The following is a 24050-nucleotide window of genomic DNA, read 5'->3' as shown; positions in this document are numbered from 1 at the left end:
CCCTCCCAGCAGCTCATCCCAGTCCCTCCAGCCCATCCCAGTCCCTCCAGTCCCTCCCAGCAGCCCCTCCCAGTCCCACCAGTCCCACCAGCCCCATCCCAGTCCCTGCAGTCCATTCCAGTCCCTGCAGTCCATCCCAATCCCTGAAGCCCATCCCAATCCCAGCAGTTTATCCCAGTCCCAGCAGCTCATCCCAGTCCCTCCAGCCCATCCCAATCCCTGCAGCCCATCCCAGTCCCACCAGTCCCTCCAGTCCATCCCAGTCCCATCAGCCCCCCCATCCTTGGGGTGCCCCTACTCTCCCCGTGTTGTTCCCCATCCCCTCGGTGCCAGGGCTGAGCAGAGCCCGTGCTGAGCTCCAGAGGGATCCGGGATTTTGGGATGGAGCTGCTGCTGTCCCTCCCGAGGCTCTGCTGTCCCCAGTGTGGATTGGATTGGATCTCGGGCTCCAGGACAGGATTTTCCGAGGGTGGGACCGAGCTGTGCTGCCCTCACCCTGCAGCTGCTGCCCCTCCCCAGCTCTGCCTGGCACAGAGGGGAATTCCCGGCCTGCTCGGCATCTTTTCCCTTTTCAAGCCCTCTGAAGGAAGCTCTGATTTCTGGAGCGTTGCTCTTTTCCTTTGCAGGGAAGAGCAGCTTTGCTGGGAGCTCGAGCTGTGCGGATGCTCCTGGGGGGAAACAGAGATTTGTCACCTCCCCAGCTCCCCCCGCGCCTCTGATCCTCCAGCTGAGCGCTCCGAGCTCCGGGGCTGCCGGGGAAGAGCTGAGTGAGATGGAAGGGAACAGGGAAGAGGCTTTGAGGGATCAGAGCTGATCAGAAATCCCGGCTGGGGAGGTGCCTTGATGTGGGGTCACGGCCCGACCCTGCCCCAGGCTCCTGCAGGCTCTGGGTGGGACAGGGAGGGAACGAGAGCAGAGAGGCAGAGCTGGCAGTGCTCTGTGTCCTTCCTCACCCCCTCTCCTCCTCCTCCCTGCACAGCCGGGACCGTGTCCTGCACCTGCAGGGCTCCGGGATGGGATGGGAGATGGGCTCGGGTGAGCCCTCCTCACCTCCTGGGGGATTTTGGGGTGGAAGGAGCCTGGGGATGACCTGGGGGTCTCTGAGGGTCTGTTTGGGACGTGGGAACCCACTGAGCCTCGGTCCCCCGGGTCTGGGGGCGCCTGCACCAGCGTCACCCCCTGGGCTGGGCTCAGCTCTGGGCTGGGCTCAGCTCTGGGCTGGGCTCAGCTCTGTCCCACTGCCCGGGGGGAGCAGCCGGAGGGTTTGTGGATGGAGGCAAAGGGCTGCTCCCTCCCAAATTCCCGAGGTTCCCGCTGGCTCCGATCCTCTCCTGATCCCTGCGAGACAAAACCATCCTGGAGCATTGCTGTTCATCCTCCCTGGAGCCCTGCTCCTCATCCTCCCTGCTCCCAACCCATCCTGGAGCACTGCTTCTCATTCTCCCTGCTCCCAAACTGTCCTGGAGCTCTGCTGTTCATCCTCCCCACTTCCAAACCCATCCTGGAGCACTGCAGCTCTTCCTCCCTGTTCCCCAAATTGTCCTGGAGCTCTGCTGCTCTTCCTCCCTGGATCCCTGCTGCCCTTCCTCCCTGCTCCCAAACCCTCCTGGATCGCTGCCCCTCGCACTCCTCCGTGCTGTCCCGGCTCTGCTGGGAGCCTGGCACTGTTGGTGCCGGCGCTTCCAAACCTTTCATTAGGAGGGAACTGACGGCTCCGAGCGTGAGAAGCTGCCCGTGGATGTTGGTGTGGCTGCTCTGCCTCCTGCTTCTGCTCTCGGGGATGTTTCCCTCGTGATTTGCAGCATTAAAACAACAAAAACAACAACAAAACCCCCCCCCAAAAAAACCAAAAAAACCCCCAAAACAACAAAAAACCCAACAGAAAACAACAACAACAAAACAAAACAAAAATCTAAACCAAAAACCAAACCAACCAAACAAAAAAACCCAAAACCCAAACCAAACCAAAAGGCAGAGAATGTGAAGCCCAGCCTGGGGCGGGTTTAATTCGGTGATAAATTGGAAGAACAAAGATCTTGAGGGTGCTGAGGACAGGGTGAATTCAAGCTCTGTGGCACTGTGGGATGTGCCAGGGCTGCTCTCTGCCTGGGTATTTCCCTCCTGCCCCCAAAGCCATTGCTGGTTTTTGCCTGAACCTGGAGCAGGATCCCGCTGTGGGATTTGGGCTGAGCTGGGAAGTTCCTGGGAGAGCCTGGGAGCTTTTGGAAAAGGCTGCACAAAGCAGCTCCTGGGAGAGGCTGGGAGCTCTTGGAAGAGGCTGCACAAAGCAGCTCCTGGCTGATCCTGAGATGAGGGAAGCAGATTTAAAGCGTGCCAGGAGCTGTGCCCACATGAAGGGAGCAGACCCAGCTTTCCATGAGCTTTGGGGCAGAGAGCAGCATCCAGCACAGCCCCTCTGCTGGAGCAGGGCGCCCTCGACGAGGGTGGTTTGACTTCAGAGGAGTGTGCACAAGAATGAGGAATATTTCCCATTATTAAATCCAGTTTTATTTGCTTATAACTTCACAGCTCGCTCGGGGGGGAAAAGCTTTCTGTGGGCAGCGTCTGCTTTAGGTTGAAACTTTGTGTTTGGGAAGTTTTGGCGAAAACAATCCGACCACATCTGAGGGCGCTGGGAGGGAAGCAGGCTGCTTTGACATGCTGGAAAAAAGCAAATAAAAGGCACCAAGAGCCCCCTGGCATGCTGGGCTGCACGGATGGAGCCTTGGGGGGATCCCAAAACTCCAAGGCTCTGCTTTGCCCCGTGTGTGCTGCTCTTGGGGCTGGATGTGTCCCAGCACAGGGAGATTCGGAGCTGGGCAGCCCCAGCCAGGGGTGGGATCGCCCCTTGGAGCTCCTGGGCAGGGAGGGACAGCCAGGGTCTGTCAGGGGGATCTGGGGTCCCTGCGGGTGGGATGGGATGGGATGGGATGGGATGGGATCAATGGGATGGGATGGGATGGGATGGGATGGGATGGGATGGGATGGGATGGGATAATGGGATGGAATGGGATGGGATGGGATGGGATCCATGGGATGGGATGGGATGGGATGGGATGGGATGGGATGGGATGGGATGGGATGGGATCCATGGGATGGGATAATGAGATGGGATGTGCCACAGGAGGAGAGCAGAAGGCAGCTGGGCCTTGCCAGGGGGTTGTTTGTGCCGGCCCTTTGCTGTGCCCCACCTGGCAGAGGTGGGAAAGGGGATTTCTTGGTGGAAAAGGGGATTTCTTGGTGGAAAAGGGGATTTCTTGGGCTGTATCCTCCTCCAGGAGCTTCAGCTGCAGAGCAGCCCCCTCGGGCCTGGGGCATCACAACACCAAGAGCCAGCTGGGCTGGAACATGTCTGGGGAGGAGCAGAGCATCCCCGGGGTTTGGGATCCCTGGCAGAGCATCCCCAGGGTTTGGGATCCCGAGCAGAGCATCCCCAGGGTTTGGGATCCTGAGCAGAGCATCCTCAGGGTTTGGGATCCTGAGCAGAGCATCCCCAGGGTTTGGGATCCTGAGCAGAGCATCCCCAGGGTTTGGGATCCTGAGCAGAGCATCCCCAGGGTTTGGGATCCCAGGGAGAGCATCCCCAGGGTTTGGGATCCCAGGGAGAGCATCCCCAGGGTTTGGGATCCTGAGAGAGCATCCCCAGGGTTTGGGATCCTGAGCAGAGCATCCCCAGGGTTTGGAATCCCAGGCAGAGCATCCCCGGGGTTTGGGATCCTGAGCAGAGCATCCCCGGGGTTTGGGATCCCGAGCAGAGCATCCCCAGGGTTTGGGATCCCAGACAGAGCATCCCCAGGGTTTGGGATCCCAGGGAGAGCATCCCCAGGGTTTGGGATCCCAGGCAGAGCATCCCCAGGGTTTGGGATCCTGAGCAGAGCATCCCCAGGGTTTGGGATCCCAGGGTTTGGGATCAGCAAGGCTGAGGAGCAGCAGCACAGAGCAGGCTCTCCCTGAAGGGCTTTGCTGGATTCCCTCCATCCTGGGGACCTTGGGGACTCTGCCTCAGCCTCCTGTGAGCTGGGGGAACCTCAGGGCAGCTCTGCAGGCTGCAGATGAATCCCTGGGGATGAATCCCTGGGGATGAATCCCTCAGAATGAATCCCTCACAATGAACCCCTCAGAATGAATCCCTGGGGATGAAACCCCCAGAATGAATTTCTGGGGATGAATCCCTGGTGATGAATCCCTCAGAATGAATCCCTGGGGATGAATCCCTCACAATGAATCCCTCACAATGAATCCCTGGGGGTGCCAAGGGATCCAGGGATGTGCAGGGGAAGCACTGGCCAGCTGCAAACCCTGCTGGGGATGTTTGGGCTGCCCCTAAACATGAGCACATCACTGATACTGGATCCATTTCCTCAGTGCCAAATTCCCCTTCCTCCCTCCACAGCAGGAAAAAATCATTTTCCCGTGCAGGCTGTGTGTGAGACGTGGCCCTGGTGTCCCTCTGAAGGAATGAGGAGCCATTTCTGAGCAGATATTTGTATGGAAATCCAGCAGGGTTATTAAGCAGAGAGCAGTGAATTTATTCTGGTCATTTATTATTGATAGGTAACATGACACTATTTTAATAATGTTCTCTGATCCTGCTGCAGCTCAGCAGGGAGGGCTGGAGCAAGCTCAGGGGAAGCCAAAGCTCCTTCCCACGTTTCTGCAGCGAGCTGGATCAGCTGAGGGCTGGCTGAGCCCTGCTGCTGCTGAGCCTGGAGCTCAAACACAAAATCCTGGAGTGCTTTGGGGGGAAAGGACAAACCCCGGGCAGGGAAACCTTCCACTGCCCCAGGCTGCTCCAGCCTGGTCACCGAGAGATGGAAATGATGCTGAGCACATCCCGGGAAATCCTGGGGAATCCAGCAGAGCCCGTGGGGAGCAGGGCTGTGAACGGCCTGAGGGGACACCGAGGGTGACACCGAGGTGACACCGGGCTCTGCTGGACCCGGCAGCTCCTGGGGCCAGCCCTGGCACGGCCGAGCTTTGTTGGGAACAGCCGGGAAATCCCGCCCGGGGCACGGGAAGGGCGAGGGGCCGGGGCTGGTCCGGCACAAAGCCCGGCAGTCATGGGAGCCCCGAGCTGCGCTAATCAACTCCTTAATGAACCCGGGATAATGAGGGCCTGCCTGGCCCAAGGGAAGCTGTGCAGGGTTCCGTGCCGGGCTGGGCTGCGCAGCCCCGGGCACCCCTGGATGCTCCAAAATTCCTGCCCAACCCCGGGCATCCCTGGCTGCTCCAAAATTCCTGTCCAGCTCAGCCGGGCATCCCTGGCTGCTCCAAAATCCCTGTCCTGGGCATCCCTGGCTGCTCCAAAATCCCTGTCCTGGGCATCCCTGGCTGCTCCAAAATTCCAGCCCCGGGCACCCCTGGATGCTCCAGAGCCCGGGTGCTCCTGGCGGGGTTCAGGAGGTCCTATAGGGGTATAAATGATCCTGTTGGGATGTGGGTGGCCCTACTGGGATGCAGGTGATCCTGTTGGAGTGTGGATAATCCTGTTGGGATGTAGGTGATCCTGTTGGAATGTAGATGATCCTGTGGGGGTGCAGGAGATCGTATTGGGATGTAGATAATCCTGTTGGGGTGTGGATAATGCTGATCCTGCTGGGATGTAGGTGATCCTATTGGGATGTAGGTAATCCTGTTGGGATGTAGATGATCTTGCTGGGATTTAGATGATCCTGTGGGGATCCAGGAGATCCTATTGGGATATAGGTGATCCTGTTGAGATGTAGATAATCCTATTGGGATGTAGATGACCCTACTGGGATATAGGTGATCCTACTGGGATATAGGTGATCCTATTGGGATATAGGTGATCCTATTGGGATGCAGGTGATCCTATTAGGATGTGGATAATCCTGTTGGGATATAAGTGATCCTATTGGGGTGCAGGTGGTGCTGTCTCTGACCCTGTGAGGTGCAGGGCACCGCTGCAGGCACAGGGAGCTCCAACACCCACAGACCATGGCCCCAAGCTGTGCCCATGAGCCCTGGCAGAGCCCCATGAGCCCTGGCACAGCCCAGCCCTGGCACAGCCCAGCCCCGGCACAGCCCTGGCACAGCCCAGCCCCGCTGCTGCAGCCCTGGCACAGCCCAGCCCTGGCACAGCCCAGCCCTGTCAGAGCCCAGCCCTGGCACAGCCCTGGCAGCCTGGCCAGGTGCCCCACAGGTGTGTGCTTTGGGGGCAGACCCCGTGGGGATGAGCAGGGACCCCCCAGGACTCTCCTGGCTGTTTATCCCAGCCAGAGCCGCAGCAGCTCCTGCAGAGTTTGCTCAGGGTTATGATGTACAGAGGGCTGAAATGAAAGGGAATATTGAGCCTTTGAAAAGCAGAGGAATCGTGTCTGCTGTGTTAAATTCAGAGACCTGGATGTGGGGAAAAAAAAATAAAAAGTGTGTGGGTGTGATGAAAAAGCTTCCCAGGAGTTCATCCCGAGTAATTGGGCTGGGAGCTCAGTCTGGGTGTGAAATCAGAGCTGGGCACGGCGGGGACACACGAGAGGAGGGACACAAGTGACACAGCCCGGGCTGGTGCTCGAGCAGCGCCCGCAAATCCCAGGAGGGGCCATTAGGAATTAAAGAGCTGCTGTTAATCCGGGCTGGAAATAAAGCAGGACACACACGGGCCCGTCTGCTCGCCCTGCCTGCTCTGGTGTCAGCTTCAATTGGAATAAACAAGCAGTGCTGGGCTGAGCGAGGCCCAGCAGGGCTGGCAGCTCCCTCTGCAATCCTCCTGCTCCTTTCCAGAGGCAGGGCTGTGCGAGCTGCGGTACTCAGGGGTGCTCATTACCACTTCTGCCTGCTAGAGCTCTCCTCCAGCGCCCAGAAAAACCCTGCTCGCTCCCACCAGAGATTCCACATCAAATATTCAAGGCAGATTACACCCAGAGCCACACAGGAGGAGGGGGGAGGGAGGGAAAAAAAAATCTAAACTGTTCAGTTGCTTTAATAAAGGAGCCAAAAAGGTTAAGAAAGAGCAAGGCAGGAGGGAGGGAGCCCAGCCTGGTTTGGAGTGGGTGCTGCTGCTCTGCTGAGCCAGCTCCAGGCACAGGTTGGGTGAGGAGCAAAACCCTGGGCTGGGGGAGCTGCCCGTGCCTGGGGGAGCTGCCCGTGCCTGGGGGAGCTGCCCGTGCCTGGGGGAGCTGCCCGTGGCTGGGGGAGCAGCCCCTGGCTGGGGGAGCAGCTCCAGCCCCGCTGGGCTCTCGGTGCTGCTGCCCCAGGGTGGCCCAGGACGGGCTTGGGGCTGAGCAGGGGGAGCTCGGCTGCTGCGGGAGGTTTGGGGTGGAAAAAGGAGGAGTTGGAGGGTCTGTAAGGGCTGGAGTGAGCAGATGGGCTGGGAGTGACCAGCTGGGCTGGGAGTGTCCGGCCTGAGTGTCCAGCCTGAGTGTCCAGCTGTGAGTGACCAGCCTGAGTGTCCAGCCTGAGTGTCCAGCCTGGCTGGGAGTGTCCAGCCTGAGTATTAGTGTCCATCTGTCAGTGTCAGTGTCCAGCCTGAGTGTTAGTGTCCAGTTGGGCTGGGAGTGTCCACTCAGGCTTTGAGTGTCCAGTCAGGCTGTGTCAGGCTGTGAGTGACCAGCTGGGAGTGTCCAGCCTGAGTGTCCAGCCTGGCTGGGAATGTCCAGCCTGAGTGTTAGTGTCCATCTGTCAGTGTTAGTGTCCATCTGTCAGTGTTAGTGTCCAGCTGTGAGTGTCCATTTGTGAGTGACCAGCTGGGAATGACCAGCCTGAGTGTTAGTGTCCAGCTTGGCTATGAGTGTCCACTCAGGCTGGGAGTGTCCAGCTGTGACTGTCCAGCTGTAAGTGTCCAACTGTGTCTGTCCATTTGTGAGTGTCCAGCTGTGAGTGTCCAGCTGTGAGTGTCCAGCTGTGACTGTCCAGCTATGAGTGTCCAGCTGTGAGTGTCCAGCTGTGACTGTCCAGCTGTGAGTGTCCACTTGTGAGTGTCCATTTGTGACTGTCCATTTGTGAGTGTCCAGCTGTGAGTGTCCATCTGTGAGTGTCCAGCTGTGACTGTCCAGCTGTGAGTGTCCATTTGTGAGTGTCCATCTGTGAGTGTCCATTTGTGAGTGTCCATCTGTGAGTGTCCATCTGTGAGTGTCCATTTGTGACTGTCCACCTGTGAGTGTCCATCTGTGAGTGTCCAGCTGTGAGTATCCATTTGTGAGTGTCCATTTGTGAGTGTCCACCTGTGAGTGTCCATTTGTGAGTGTCCAGCTGTGAGTGTCCAGCTGTGAGTGTCCATCTGTGACTGTCCCAGCTGTGAGTGTCCAGCTGTGAGTGTCCATCTGTGACTGTCCATTTGTGAGTGTCCAGCTGTGAGTGTCCAACAGTGAGTGTCCGTTTGTGAGTGTCCATCTGTGAGTGTCTAGCTGTGAGTGTCCCATCTATGAGTGTCCATCTGTGAGTGTCCATTTGTGACTGTCCACCTGTGAGTGTCCATCTGTGAGTGTCCAGCTGTGAGTATCCATTTGTGAGTGTCCATTTGTGAGTGTCCACCTGTGAGTGTCCATTTGTGAGTGTCCAGCTGTGACTGTCCAGCTGTGACTGTCCATCTGTGAGTGTCCAGCTGTGACCGTCCAGCTGTGACTGTCCAGCTGTGGATGGCTCACACCTCTCTGCTGCCAGGGGTAACATCAGGGCTGTGGCTCTGTCCCACCCTCCAGGCTTTATTCGGGTGCTCTGGTGCCCACTGAACCATCCCAACCCCCCCAGAGCCCGGCTCTGCTCTCAGATAACATCTCCCCCAACACGCTTCTCTCATGTTTTCCAACCCCTAATTACCTTCCCGCTGCTAATTGCGCTGCCGAGCAGAGCAGGGGGGGGGCGGCGCTGCCTGTGTGACCCGGGGCTGTTTTTGGGGAGCTGTGCCAGGGCTGGGGGGGCACCTGGGGTGGCTGGGGCAGGAGGTGCCTGGGTGGTCCCCGAGCCCTTCCCACAGCCCGGGGGTACCAGGGATGGGTGTGCCCCAAACCGGTGGGGTCACTGAGGGTCCCAGGGTGGGCGAGCAGGGGCTGTTGGGTGTCTGTGTCACCCCAGTGTCACACTGAGGGCACCCCGGGGTCCAGCCCCACGCCAGGGGTGCAGGCTGTGCCCTGCCAGGGGGGTTTGGGGCCGTGGGCTGGCACCTGGCACAGGTGAGGTCCCTGCAGGGAATGGGGACAAGGACAGGACCCAGGGAATGGGGACAAGGACAGGAACAGGGAACGGGGACAAGGACAGGAACAGGGAACGGGGACAAGGACAGGATCCAGGGAATGGGGACAAGGACAGGATCCAGGAATGGGGACAAGGACAGGACCCAGGGAATGGGGACAAGGACAGGATCCAGGAATGGGGACAAGGACAGGACCCAGGAATGGGGACAAGGACAGGATCCAGGGAACGGGGACACGGACAGGACCCAGGAATGGGGACAAGGACAGGATCCAGGGAACGGGGACAAGGACAGGACCAGGGGAATGGGGACAAGGACAGGACCAGGGAAAGGGGACAAGGACAGGACCCAGGGAATGGGGACAAGGACAGGATCCAGGGAATGGGGACAAGGACAGGACCAGGGAAAGGGGACAAGGACAGGACCCAGGGAATGGGGACAAGGACAGGATCCAGGGAATGGGGACAAGGACAGAACCTAGGGAATGGGGACAAGGACAGGACCAGGGGCTGGGGACAAGGACAGGACCCAGGGAATGGGGACAAGGACAGAACCTAGGGAATGGGGACAAGGACAGGACCAGGGGAATGGGGACAAGGACAGGACCCAGGGAACGGGGACAAGGACAGGACCCAGGGAATGGGGACAAGGACAGGACCCGGGGAATGGGAACAAGGACAGGACCCAGGGAACGGGGACAAGGACAGGACCCAGGGAATGGGGACAAGGACAGGACCCGGGGAATGGGAACAAGGACAGGACCCAGGGAATGGGGACAAGGACAGGAGCAGGGAATGGGGACAAGGACAGGACCCAGGGAATGGGGACAAGGACAGGACCAGGGAACGGGGACAAGGACAGGACCCAGGGAAAGGGGACAAGGACAGGACCCAGGGAACGGCTCCCACTGCCAGAGGACAGGGCTGGGAGGGGTTTTGGGGTGGAATTGATCCCTGGGAGGGTGGGCACCGGTCCAGGGCTGGTGCAGGAGGGACACTGGGTCCCAGGGCTCAGCTCTGGGCACCCCAAGGACTCTGGGCACCCCCAAGGCTCAGCTCTGGGCACCCCCAGGGCTCTGGGCACTCCAAGGCTCAGCTCTGGGCACCCCAAGGGCTCTGGGCAGCCCAAGCACTCTGGGCACCCCAAGGCTCAGCTTTGGGCACCCCAGGACTCAGCTCTGAGCACCCCAAGGCTCAGCTCTGGGCACCCCCAGTGCTCTGAGCACCCCAAGGACTCAGCTTTGAGCACCCCCAGGTCACCGAGCCCCTCTGCCACAGCTCCGTGCCAGGGGCTGGGCACACAGGAGTTCCTCGGGATGGATTTTATTCTGTGGTTTTGTTTCTGGTGGGAATCAGTCAGCGTTTGCTGCAGGGCACAAACCTCACGCCGCGCTTGAGCTGGCTCAGGGCTGCCACCGCTCCACGAACATTTCCTGCAGCCAGGGCTGGGGGGGAGCCAGGGCAGGAGCTGGGGACAGGAGCTGGGCTGGGGACAGGAACAGGGCTGGGAACAGGAGCGGGGACAGGAACAGGATGGGGACAGGAGCTGGGGACAGGAGCAGGGACAGGAGCTGGGACAGGAGCTGGGGACAGGAACACGGCTGGGGACAGGAGCAGGGACAGGAGCAGGGACAGGAGCAGGGGACAGGAGCAGGGGACAGGAGCAGGATGGGGACAGGAGCAGGGCTGGGGACAGGAGCAGGGCTGGGGACAGGAGCAGGATGGGGACAGGAGCAGGGCTGGGGACAGGAACAGGGCACAGGAGCAGGGCTGGGGACAGGAGCAGGGGACAGGAGCAGGGGACAGGAGCAGGATGGGGACAGGAGCTGCCATGCCCAGCCGGGCTCTGCTCCAGGGACAGCACAGGTCCCACGTGGAATGCACAGCCAGGCTGGTTTGGGTCAGGAGGGGTTCAAAGCTCATCCCATCCCACCCTGGCACGGCACGGACATCTCCCACTGTCCCAGGCTGCTCCAAACCCATCCAGCCTGGCCTGGGGCATTCCAGGGATCACAGCTGCTCTGGGCACCCTCGTGATCCGCCTTTGCCACGGACATTTCTAATATTTTAAAATTAAAAAAAAAAAAAAGTTTAAAAAAAGAGAAAATTTTAAAAAGAGATTTTTTTTTTTTTTCAGCTGGGATTCTCCTTTTCCCGGAGCTCCTGCAGGGAGGGAGGAGCTGTCAGGGAGCTCTGTGATCCCCCCACGTTCCCGAGGCTCAGCTCCCCGCACTGCCGCCTCCCCTGCTCTCCCTGCCTGCTGAATTTCCCCGGGTGGCAGGCTGCAATTTGTGTTGGAGTTTGGCTTCCCAGAGAAACTCTTGGCTTGTCACTCTCGAGGCACAACACGCTCCCTAAATAGCAGGCTAAATTTCCCCACCTAGCCTTAAAAAATAAAACGAGTCCTCTGCCAAATGAAAGGACATATTCCAGTATTCTTTGTTGTTGCAACAAATTGGGTGGATCCTGTCAGACTTGTGTGTTCTGGGAACGCTTCCAGAGCCTTGCTGAGCGCGAGCCGCTTCCCGTGGCATTGTCAGCTCAAATCGCAGCGCTGGGTAACCGAGCTGGGGCTGGGAACGCGGAGAGATCAGCACTGACAGCAGGGGGGACACCCAGAGAGGGACAGGGGACACCGAGAGAGGGACAGGGGACACCGAGAGAGGGACAGGGAGAGGGGGGACAGGGGACAGGGGGGAGAGGGGACAGGGAACAGGGAGGACAGGGAGGATAGGGGACAGGGGACACGGAGACAGGGACAGGGAGGGGACAGGGAGGAGAGGGGAGAGGGGACACGGAGAGGGGACAAGGGACAGGGAGGAGAGGGGACAGGGAGGAGAGGGGACAGGGGACAGCGGGGAGAGGGGAGAGGGGACAGGGGAGAGGGGACAGGGAGGGGAGGGGACAGGGGCTGCTCGGGGGGTTTTGGGGTGTCCGTGCTGGACACCCCCTGCCTGGCCATGGATCGTGGAAAGGCTGGAAAAGCCTCCAAGGGCACCAAATCCATTCTGTGCCCACCTTGTCACAGCACCTGGGGCACCCCGGGGCTGGGGACAGGGACAAAACAAACCCAACAAAACCAACAAAACAACCCAACGAAACAAACCCAACAAAACAAACCCAACAAACCAAACCAAACAACCCAACGAAAGCAGCGCTGCTCTCGAATCATCTCCAGCCTCTTCGTTCCCCTTTCACACGGCAGCACGTTGGGCTGGGTTTGTTTTAGCCCCGGTCCCGATGACAATTAGCGCTCCCAGGCCAGATTAAGCTGATTTTTTAAACTTGTTTTCTTTTCCACTTTGATTTCCACCTCCTCCAAATTGTTAATCCTGCTGAGTATTTGATCTCTTGTAAGCCCATCGGTGGGGAGGCTCCCGGCTCTGCTGGAGCTGCTCTTCCCCTGCAGCCCAAACCTCAGCCCCCGATTTGGGAAGCGAGGGGAACACGAGGGTGCTGAGAACACAGAGCTGGTTCTGTTCCCACCCGGGGTCACAGCTGGGGAACCCCGGTGTGGCTGGGCAGGGACATCCCAACCTGGATTTGGGGTTTTGGGGTTTTGGGGTGATGGGTGGGATGGGCAGGGGGGTGCCCTGGGTTTGGTGGGGGCAGGGAATGGCTCTGGATGGTTCTGTGGAATCAGGGAATGCCCCAAACTGGGAGGGACCCATCGGGGTCACCCAGCCCAGCTGCTGGTGCTGCACTGAGCCCCCCAAAATCCCACCCTGGGCAGCCCTGGGAGCGTGTTCTGAATGCTCCTGGAGCTCTGGCAGCTCTCCCCATTCCCTGGGACCCCCTGGGAGGGAACCTCACCCCAGTGCCCACCCAGGGCAGCTCTCCCCATTCCCTGGAAACCTCACCCCAGTGCCCACCCAGGGCAGCTCTGCCCATTCCCAGCACTGCTCTGTGATCCCTGCAGAGCTCCAGGGCTGCACCTGCCATCCCTGCAGAGCTCCAGGGCTGCTCCTGCCATCCCTGCAGGGCTCCAGGGCTGCTCCTGTGATCCCTGCAGGGCTCCAGAGCTGCTCCAGGGCTGCTCCAGGGCTGCTCCTGCCATCCCTGCAGGGCTCCAGAGCTGCTCCTGCCATCCCTGCAGAGCTCCAGGGCTGCTCCTGCCATCCCTGCAGGGCTCCAGGGCTGCTCCTGCCATCCCTGCAGAGCTCCAGCACTGCTCTGTGATCCCTGCAGGGCTCCAGGGCTGCTCCAGGGTTGCTCCTGTGATCCCTGCAGAGCTCCAGCACTGCTCCTGTGATCCCTGCAGGGCTCCAGGGCTGCTCCCCCGCCCCGTGTGCCCCTCTCAGAGCCCCGCAGTGTTTGTGGCTCTCTGGGATGAGCGTTCCCTGGCAGCCGGCGCTCCGGGAGCCGCTGCCAAGGGAGCTGTGCTGGCATATGTTCCCTCTCAGAGCAGGGTGACACTCCCAGCTCGGCAGGAGCTCCTTCCCTCGGCTCGGGGGCTCTGCAGGAGAGCCTGGAGCCGGGCTGGCAGCTCCAGAGCCTCTGCAGGGCTCTGTCCCCAATTCTGCCCTCGCTCAAACACATCCAGCAACAGGGAAACCCTGGGGAAAGGAAAAGGGGCAGGGTGGGATAATGGGGTGGGATGGGATGGGATGGGATGGGATGGGATGGGATGGGATGGGATGGGATGGGATGGGATGGGATGGGATGGGATGCAATGGGATGGGATGGGATGCAATGGGATACAATGGGGTGGGATCCATGGGATCCATGGGATGCAGTAGGATGGGATGCAATGGGATCCATGGGATGGGATCCATGGGATGCAATGGGATGCAGTGGGATCCATGGGATGGGATGCAATGGGATCCATGGGATGCAATGGGATGGGATCCATGGGATGGGATGCAATGGGATCCATGGGATGCAATGGGATGGGATGGGATGCAATGGGATGGGATCCATGGGATGGGATGCAATGGGATCCATGGGATGCAATGGGATGGGATGGGATGGGATGGGATGGGATGGGATGGGATGGGATGGGATGGGATGGGATACAATGGGATGCAGTGGGATCCATGGGATGGGATCCATGGGATGGGATGCAATGGGATGGGATCCATGGGATCCATGGGATGCAATGGGATCCATGGGATGGGATGCAATGGGATGCAGTGGGATCCATGAGATGGGATGCAATGGGATGGGATGGGATGGGATGCAATGGGATGTAATGGAATCCATGGGATGGGATCCATGGAATCCATGGGATGCAGTAGGATGGGATGCAGTGGGATCCATGGGATCCATGGGATGCGGTGGGATGGGGTCCATGGGATGCAGTGGGATCCATGGGATGCAGTGGGATGCAGTGGGATCCATGGGATCCATGGGATGCAGTAGGATGGGATGCAATACGATCCATGGGATCCATGGGATGCAGTAGGATGGGATGCAATACGATCCATGGGATCCATGGGGTGGGTGAGGGATCCCCGAGGTCGGTGCCAGCCCAGCCCTGCTGTGGGTTCAGCACATTCCTCAGTGATGGCTCTGGTGGCTCAGCAGGATCTGGAGCCCGTGCTAATGGCTCAGTGCTGAACCATAAGTGCTTGTGTTCTACTCTGGATTTATTGGAGGCCAAGGGATTAATTTCCTGAAATATATGGTCATGATGTTGAGGTTAAATTAAGATCTCATTCGAAAGGATTCTTTTTATTATCCTTAATTTGTAACCCCTTTTCTAGAGCCATTTTACAGCTCTTCCTCCCCCTCCCTCCAATGTTCAGTGTCATGTTTCCAGGAAGAATCTTATTTCATGCAGACTAAGAGCATTTTTCAGCATAACCTTCCACAGCTCCTCACCGTTCGGGTTCCTCCAGTCTCGCTTGTTTATACACAACAAGGTCTTAAATCCTCTCATGGAAAATAAAGATGTTGATGCAAAAGCAACAAGAGCTTCTGGCAGAGCTCGAATCCATCCGTTCTCTCCTCCTTCCCCACATGCCACCCCCTTCAATCTGCTGGAACTAAAAGCCCTTTTACTTCAGCGCTTGAGCACTTTGATAAAACGCGTGTTGAGTAAATCTTACATGACATTTTTACTCTGGGTGAGATGTAGAGAGCGGAGCCGGCTCGGTGCTGGCCCCGCTCCGCCCTTGCCCACGGTGCCTTTATTGAAGTGATAAATGAGCGGGGGAATCAGCGCTGGGGGGGCGGGAGGGATGGGAGGGGGGGGACGGAGCCTCTGGGGGCAGCCAGAGGGGAGGGATTGGGAAGGGACTTGGGAAGGGACTTGGGAAGGGATGAGGGAAGGGGTTTGGGAAGGGGTTTGGGAAGGGATTGGGAAGGGATTGGGAAGGGGTTTGGGAAGGGACTTGGGAAGGGATTTGGGAAGGGACTTGGGAAGGGAAGGCTCTGGGGGAGCTCCTGAAGAGGGGGTTTGGGCAGGGACTTCGGACAAGGAGCAGCAGCGCAGAACTCCTGCAGAATTCCACAGAATTCTCACAGAACCCCCGGTGAGTTCCTGCAGAATTCCCACAGAATTCCCGCAGAATTCCTGCAGAATTCCTTCAGAATTTCCACAGAATTCTCACAGAATTCCCGCAGAACTCCCACAGAATTCCTGCAGAATTTCCAGAGAATTACGCTGAATTCCCGCAGAATTCCCGCAGAACTCCCACAGAATTCCCGCACAATTCCCGCAGCACTTCCACAGAACTCCTGCAGAATTCTCACAGAATTCCCTCAGAATTCTCACAGAATTCCCGCAGAATTCCCGCAGAACTCCTGCAGAATTCCTGCAGAACTCCCGCTGAATTCCCTCAGAATTCCTGGTGAATTCCCTCAGAACTCCCGCAGAATTCCCACTGAATTGCGGCAGAACTCCCACAGAATTCCCGGTGAATTCCCACTGAATTCCAGCAGAATTCCTGCACAATTCCCGCAGAACTCCCACAGAATTCCAGCAGAATTCCTGCAGAATTCCCGGTGAATTCCCACAGAATTCCTGAAAAATTCCTGAAGAATTCCCGCAGAATTCCCACAGAATTCACACAGAATTCCCACAGAATTCCCGCAGAATTCTCACAGAATTCCCACAGAATTCCCACAGAATTCCCACAGAATTCTCACAGAACTCCCGCAGAACTCCTGCAGAATTCCCAGTGAATTCCCGCTGAATTCCTGAAGAATTCCCACAGAACCCCCACAGAACTCCCGCAGAATTCCCGCAGCTCTCGGTCCGGGGATGGAGCAGCTCTCGGCTCTCGGTCCGGGCTTTTCTCGGTCCAGGCTCTCGGCCCGGGGATGGAGCAGCTCCCGGTCCGGGCTTTTCCCGGTCCCCTCCCGGGCTCTCGGTCCGGGCTCTCGGTCCGGGCTCTCGGTCCGGTCTTTTCCCGGTCCGGGCTGTTCCCGGTCCCCTCCCGGGCTTTTCCCGGTCCCCTCCCCGTCCCCCCGGCGCTGACGGGCTCGCTGAGTGCCGGATCCGCCGGGCCGAGCGGGCTCTGCCTGGCACCCACGGGCCGGATAAGATAAAAACAACTGATGACAGCAGGGAAGTGAAACAGTCATCTCAGCACTTGGAACTGTGCCCGGCCGAGAGGGAGGGAGAAAAAACCACCCGAGGAGGGCCGGTGGGGAGGGGAGGAGGGTGGATATGGATTAGAATAGAAACTCTGGAAAAAGCTATCAGGAGGCAGCAGATTTGGGTGTTAAATATTTATGAATTAGCGGCACTTGTCGGGTTCTCTGCGAGCTGAGAGTTTCCAGCATGGGAGGGAGTGCGGCTGGCGTCCCGCCGTGCCAGGATGGGGATGGAGGGGGAGGAAAACGGGGATGGAGGGGGAGGAAAACGGGGATGGAGGGGAAGGGAAATAGGGATGGAGGGAAGGGAAAACAGGGATGGAGGGGGAGGAAAAACAGGGATGGAGGGGGAGGAAAACAGGGATGGAGGGAAAGGAAAAACAGGGATGGAGGGGAAAGAAAAACAGGGATGGAGGGAAGGGAAAACAGGGATGGAGGGGAAAGAAAAACAGGGATGGAAGGAAAGGAAAAGGCAGGGATGGAGGGAAAACAGAGGCAGGGATGGAGGGAAAAAGAAAGCAGGGATGGAGGGAAAGCAAAGGGAGAGATGGAGGGAAAAGGAAAGCAGGGATGGAGGGAAGGGAAAAACAGGGATGGAGGGGAAGGAAAACAGGGATGGAGGGGGAAGAAAAATAGGGATGGAGGGAAAAGAAAAAGGAGCGATGGAGGGAAAGGAAAAGGGAGGGATGGAGGGAAAAGGAAAGCAGGGGTGGAGGGGAAAGAAAAGGGAAGGATGGAAGGAAAGGCAAAACAGGGATGGAGGCAAAGGAAAAGCAGGGATGGAGGGAAAACAGAGGCAGGGATGGAGGGAAAGTAAACCAGGGATGGAGGGGAAAGCAAAGGGAGGGATGGAGGGAAAAGAAAAGCAGGGATGGAGGAAAGCAAAGACAGGGATGGAGGAAAGGCAAAGCTCGACTGGAGGCAGCTGGGCAAGGTGACCGCCTCTGGTGGCACTGGGGGCTCTGGTGGCACTGGTGGCTCTGGTGGATCTGGTGGCTCTGGGGGCTCTGGTGGCTCTGGTGGCACTGGTGGCACTGGTGGCTCTGGTGGCTCTGGTGGCACTGGTGGCACTGGTGGCTCTGGTGGCTCTGGGGGCTCTGGTGGCACTGGTGGCACTGGTGGCTCTGGTGGCACTGGGGGCTCTGGTGGCTCTGGTGGCTCTGGCAGTGCGGGACAAACGCAGACGAGGAGCAGGAAGGATAAATGAGGTGCCATAAAAGTGACTGTTATTATTCAGAGAATTCTGCTGAAGAGCATTGGAGTAATTAAATCATAATTGCTTATTACTCAGCTGAAGTGACATTGTAAGTGCTGAAGGTCTGTGACGGGCAGGGGAAGGGGGGCACAGCTGCTCCCGGGCTCTGGCTGCTCTGGGGTGGGAAAATGGCATTTGTGGGATGGGAAAATGGCATTTGTGGGATGGGATGGGATGGGATGGGATGGGATGGGATGGGATGGGATGGGATGGGATGGGATGGGAAAATGGCATTTGTGGGATGGGAAAATGGCATTTGTGGGGTGGGAAAATGGGATGGGATGGGAAAATGGGATGGGATGGGATGGGATGGGATGGGATGGGATGGGATGGGATGGGATCCATGGGATTTTTAGGATTTTTAGGATTTTTGGGATTTTTGTGCTCTGACCCCTCACTGCCAGCACTGACCCCTTCAAAGATGCCAACACTGACCCCTCCATTGGTCCCCCCTGTTCCTCTGGGTGTCCCTGTGTCCACCTGAGTGTCCCTGTGTCCCTCTGAGTGTCCCTCTGTCCATCTGAGTATTGCCCTGTGTCCCTCTGAGTGTCCTTGTGTGCATCTGACTGTCCCTGTGTCCATCTGACTGTCCCTCTGTCCATCTGGGTGTCCCTGTGTCCCTCTGGATGTCCCTCTGTCCCTCTGGATGTCCCTGTGTCCCTCTGACTGTCCCTCTGTCCCTCTGGGTGTCCCTGTGTCCCTGTGGGTGTCCCTGTGTCCCTCTGACTGTCCCTGTGTCCCTCTGGGTGTCCCTCTGTCCATCTGAGTGTCCCTGTGTCCCTCTGGGTGTCCCTGTGTCCACCTGAGTGTCCCTCTGTCCCTCTGAGTGTCCCTGTGTCCACCTGAGTGTCCCTGTGCCCATCTCATTGTCCCTCTGTCCCTCTGAGTGTCCCTGTGTCCCTCTGAGTGTCCCTCTGTCCCTCTGTCCATCTGAGTATTGCCCTGTGTCCATCTGGATGTCCCTCTGTCCATCTGGGTGTCCCTGTGTCCCTCTGGGTGTCCTTGTGTCCCTCTGAGTGTCCCTGTGTCCATCTCATTGTCCCTGTGTCCCTCTGGGTGTCCCTCTGTCCCTCTGACTGTCCCTCTGTCCCTCTGGCTGTCCCTCTGCCCCTGTGGGTGTCCCTGTGTCCCTCTGAGTGTCCCTCTGTCCATCTGAGTATTGCCCTGTATCCCTCTGGGTGTCCCTGTGTCCCTCTGACTGTCCCTCTGGTCCTGTGGGTGTCCCTCTGTCCCTCTGAGTGTCCCTCTGTCCCTCTGGGTGTCCCTGTGTCCCTGTGGGTGTCTCTGTGTCCCTCTGGCTGTCTCTCTGTCCCTCTGAGTGTCCCTCTGTCCCTGTAGGTGTCCCTCTGTCCCTCTGGGTGCCCCTGTGTCCCTGTGGGTGTCCCTCTGTCCATCTGGGTGTCCCTGTGTCCCTCTGGGTGTCTCTGTGTCCCTGTGGGTGTCCCTGTGTCCCCCTGGATGTCCCTCTGTCCCTCTGACTGTCCCTCTGTCCCTGTGTGTGTCCCTCTGAGTCCAGCCCATCCTCTCCCTGGGCTCCCGCTGCCCTGGCAGGGGTTGAGGAGCCGGAGGAGGGCGCAGGGCTCTGGAGCTGCAGGCAATAAAACTTCCCTGAAGTTTGGGAGCCCCTGGCACCGACCCATCCCTGTACTTAGGCAGAAAATCACCAGAGAAGTGCTATAATCTGACAGATTTTTCACAGGCTTAAATATTCATGAATTAGAAGAATTGGCAGAATTTTCTACATTATTAGCTTTCATCATGGCTCCAGGAGCAGTTGGTGCACTGGCTGCTCTTCAAAAGCCATTAATCGAGTCTGTCATCACAGCAGCCATTTTTTAATTAGCTGCTTTAGGAACGGGCTGGTGCAGGAGGGAGACTGCAACATTTAAATGGAATTAAAGTTTTAAAGGTGCCCCTTTCCATTTTTAATCCCGGTTCTGGAAGGGCACGCTGGGGAGCAGAAACCTTTCACTGCAATGGTTAAATTCCCGCTTTTCCTCGGGGAAAAAAGCTCTTGGAAAACCGAGGAGAAATTGCAGGGGGGGGGAAAAATGGTTCTGGAAGCTCGCAGCATTCCTGGCCGATGAAATCAGGGATGTTCTCTGCAGCACATCCAGCTCGGGGCTGGGGAGCAGCGCCAGCCTTGGCTCTCGGGCCGGGATTTTGGGAAGGCTCCGGGAATCCCTCCTGGCACAGCCATCCCGCACCCTGCGAGGCTCCAGGAGAGCCCTGGGGGGGCAGAGCCGGGCAGGAATTGTGTGGGATTCACCCGGAGCTTGGGCAGGGGGAGAGATCCCCCTAAAGAAACAGGGGTGAGTGAGCTGCACCCGTGGGATGGTCCCAAATCCATGGCGGGTGAGCTGCACCATTAGGATGTTCCCAAATCCATGTGGAATGTTTCTGAATCCATGTGGAATGTTCCTGCATCCCTGGGAGATGTTCCTGCACCTGTGGAATGTTCCTGAATCCATGGGGAATGTTCCTGAATCCGTGGGGAATGTTCCTGAATCCCTGGAGGATGTTCCTGAATCCCTGGGGAATGTTCCCAAATCCCTATGGGATGTTCCTGAATCCATGGGGAACGTTCCTGCATCCATGGGGGGTGTTCCTGCACCTGTGGAATGTTCCCAAATCCATGGGGGGTGTTCCCGAATCCATGGGGGGTGAGCTGCACCTGTGGGATGTTCCCAAATCCGTGAGGAATGTTCCTGAATCCATGGGGAATGTTCCATGGAAGGCTCAGATCCATGGTATTTTGAAGCTCAGATCCATGGGATTTTGAAGCTCAGATCCATGGGATTTTGAGGCTCAGATCCATGGGATTTTGAGGCTTGGATCCATTGGATTTTGAGGTTCAGATCTATGGGATTTTGAGGCTCAGATCCATGGGATTTTGAGGCTCAGATCCATGGGATTTTTAAGCTCAGATCCATGGGATTTTGAGGCTCAGATCTATGGGATTTTGAGGCTCAGATCCATGGGATTTTGAGGCTCAGATCCATGGGATTTTTAAGCTCAGATCCATGGGATTTTTAAGCTCAGATCTATGGGATTTTGAGGCTCAGATCCATGGGATTTTGAAGCTCAGATCCATGGGATTTTGAGATTCAGATCTATGGGATTTTGAGGCTCAGATCCATGGGAGGCTCAGATCCATGGGATTTTGAGGCTCAGCCCAGATCCATGGGATTTTGAAGCTCAGATCCATGGGATTTTGAGGTTTGGATCCATGGGATTTTGAAGCTCAGATCTATGGGATTTTGAGGTTTGGATCCATGGGATTTTGAAGCTCAGATCTATGGGATTTTGAGGCTCAGATCCATGGGATTGCCCCAGCACGCTGTCCCAAATTTCCCCTAAACTCTGCCATCCCTGCCCGTGGTTTTGGCCCCGCTCTCCTCCCCGATTTTCCCAGGGAAAAGCCGCAAAGCTCTGCCTTTGTGGGGCCTTGAAACGGGAATTTTTTGCCATCAAAGCCGCGTCTCCAGCCCGGCTGCTCTGGCTGCCAGCGCTGTAATTTGTGTATTGTGGTGCCGGTGTCCCGCTGACCGGGACGGGAATCGCTGTCTGGGGAAGATTTCCCTCAATTGTCATGTAAAACATGGAAAGCGGAGAAACTGGCAGCTAAAAATCGCTGAGATGCCTCCGCAGCCCTCGAGGAGTTCTCTTTGTAATTCTGTCTGGGAAGCGGAGGCCGGGGTTGGGATTTTTGGTGATGTGGAATGGGGAAAGTCTGAACCTCGGGCTTCAGGTGGGATTTAATCCTTTGTGGGAAATCTTTGATTGAAGTGTAAATATTTGTGTTTTGTGGTGAACGCGACCCCAAACTCTGCCCACAGATCCTCAGGGAAAGGGGGGAACAAATTCTGCTCTGAGGGGAGGGAGGATGGGGAAACCAGACCCAAAAAAATCCTTTACACACACTGAGTGGCTTTTATTCGGTTTCCTTGCTGGGGTTTGTGGGGAGGGCAGGAATTGCTGCCTCACTCTGCCTAACCCCCGTGGCTTTGCTGCTTTTCCACCTCTGCTCCATCACTTTTCAGGTTTGGTCACCCCAGCGAGGCACACGCCCTCCTTGGTGGTTAATTGTGCTTGTTCCCTGCGAGTTCTCCAACAAAACTTCCTTTATTAGGACCCCAAAGCTCTGCAGAGCTGCTGGGATCCTGCTGGCCTCTAATTACATCCCCCAGGTAGGAGAATTTATCAGCAGAGGGGAATTTATTAGCAGAATTTATTCAGAAAGTTCTTTAAATGTGTGACACCCAGCCCTGCTTTGCTGTTTAGGGTTGGGGTAAAAATGGGGATTTAAGTGGGAATTCAAAGGGATCCTGAGCAAAATTCAGGGATTGGGGAGAGGAGCCCTGCAAGAGCTGAGCTGATGGGGCTGGGGAGGAGGAAATGCTGCTGGGGGTGGGAGGGCAGGGGGATGGCAGGAGAGTGGGATTGGGATTAGGATTGGGAATAGGATTGGGGTTGTGAGGTGGTTTTGGGATGGGGATGGAGATTGGGGATTGGGATGGGGATGGGATGGGAATTGTGGATTCAGGATTAGGGATTGTGGATTGGGATGGGAATTGGGACTGGGGATGAGGGTTGGAGATTTGGGATGGGGAGGCGGATGGGGATGAGGATTGGAAATTGGGAATTGGGATTGGAGATGGGGATGATGATGGGGATGGGGATGATGATGGGGATTGGGATGGGAATTGGGATTGGAATGATGATGGGATGGGGATGGGGTTTGCATTGCTCTTGGGTTTCCCCAGGTTTTCCTTGGACTGGGAAATGGGACTGGGACTGGGACAGGGTTTGGGATTGTGATAATGATGGTGATGGGGATGGGGATGACGATGATGATGATGGGGATGATGATGGGATGGGGATGGAGATAGGGTTTGCATGGCTCTTGGGCTCCCCCAGGTTTTCCTTGGATTGGGAAATGGGACTGGGACAGGGATGATGATGGGGATTGGGATAGGAATTGGGATGGGGATGATGATGGGATGGGGATTGGGATGGGAATTGGGATTGGAATGATGATGGGGATTGGGATGGGGATTGGGATGGGAATTGGGATGGGGATGATGATGGGGATTGGGATGGGAACTGGGATTGGGATGATGATGGGATGGGGTTTCCATGACTCTTGGGCTCCCCCCAGGTTTTCCCTGGCTCCCAACCCCTGCTCTCCCCGGAATCTCTCCCATTCCCATTCCCATTCCCATTCCCATTCCCATTCCCACTCCCCCACTCTCCCAATCCCCTCCCAGCCTCCACCACATGGCAGCCACATCACATCAATAATGCAACTTCTGTGCCCAGATTATTCTTTTTCATTTTTTTTTTCCCTTTTCCCTATTGTTGCTTTGCCAAGATTTTCCTCTCATCCCGAGGAGCCGACAGAAAAGAGCAGCAGCAGCTCCGGAGCAAGGCTGGGCTGGGAGGCAAAGCAGAGCCTGGGCAGCAGCTGGGCCAGGGCCAAACAAACCCCCCAAACTCTGCCTGGCTCTCCTGGAATGTCTGCCAGCCCAGAACAATGCCAGCAGCAGCAGGAGGAGGAAGGGCAGTCGGGGAAGGGTGGCTCTGGTGGCTTTGGTGGCTCTGGTGGCTTTGGTGGCTCTGGGAGGAGGTTTGAGCCTGGTGTGAGCGGTGCTGAAAGGGTTTTGCTCTCTGGGGTTTGGGGTTTGCAGCTGGGAAATGGGGGCTGGGAAAGGGGATGGGCACTGGGACCCCCTGCTGCTGCCCAGGGCAGGGAAGGGGGAAGAAATGGGGTTGTTGAGTCTGGGAATGGGAAATCAGCAGGAGAGGGGGAATTTTGGGGTGCAGGGAAGGGGCTGTGGCTGCTGAGCCCTGGAACTGCCTTGGGATGCTGGGAGGTGCCCAAATCCCATTTCTACCCCAAACTGCCCAACTCTGGCAGCCCCCACAGCACTGCCACTTCTGCTGTCATTTCTGGGGTCATTTCTCACAGAGGGCAAAGCCCAGGCAAAATTCCCACCCAAACCCCTTTTTATTCCCACCCAAATTCCCTCTTTATTCCCACCCAAATTCCCTCTTTATTCCCACCCAAATTCCCTTTTTATTCCCACCCAAACTCCCTCTTTAT

General features: G+C 57.3%; 1 long non-coding RNA gene across 1 annotated transcript; it reads left to right on the top strand.

Annotated features, from left to right (window-relative positions):
• Positions 1-17802: 17802 nt before the first annotated feature.
• On the top strand, positions 17803-23648 carry LOC117002044. Its single transcript, XR_004419202.1, has 3 exons — positions 17803-17993; positions 21988-22134; positions 23319-23648. It is a non-coding gene; the product is annotated as an uncharacterized LOC117002044 (long non-coding RNA).
• The last annotated feature ends 402 nt before the right edge of the window (positions 23649-24050 follow it).

This window comes from Catharus ustulatus, chromosome 12 (assembly GCF_009819885.2).
Source record: "Catharus ustulatus isolate bCatUst1 chromosome 12, bCatUst1.pri.v2, whole genome shotgun sequence".
NCBI classification, from domain to species: Eukaryota; Metazoa; Chordata; class Aves; order Passeriformes; family Turdidae; genus Catharus; species Catharus ustulatus.
This window is presented reverse-complemented; position numbering and strand designations above follow the sequence as displayed.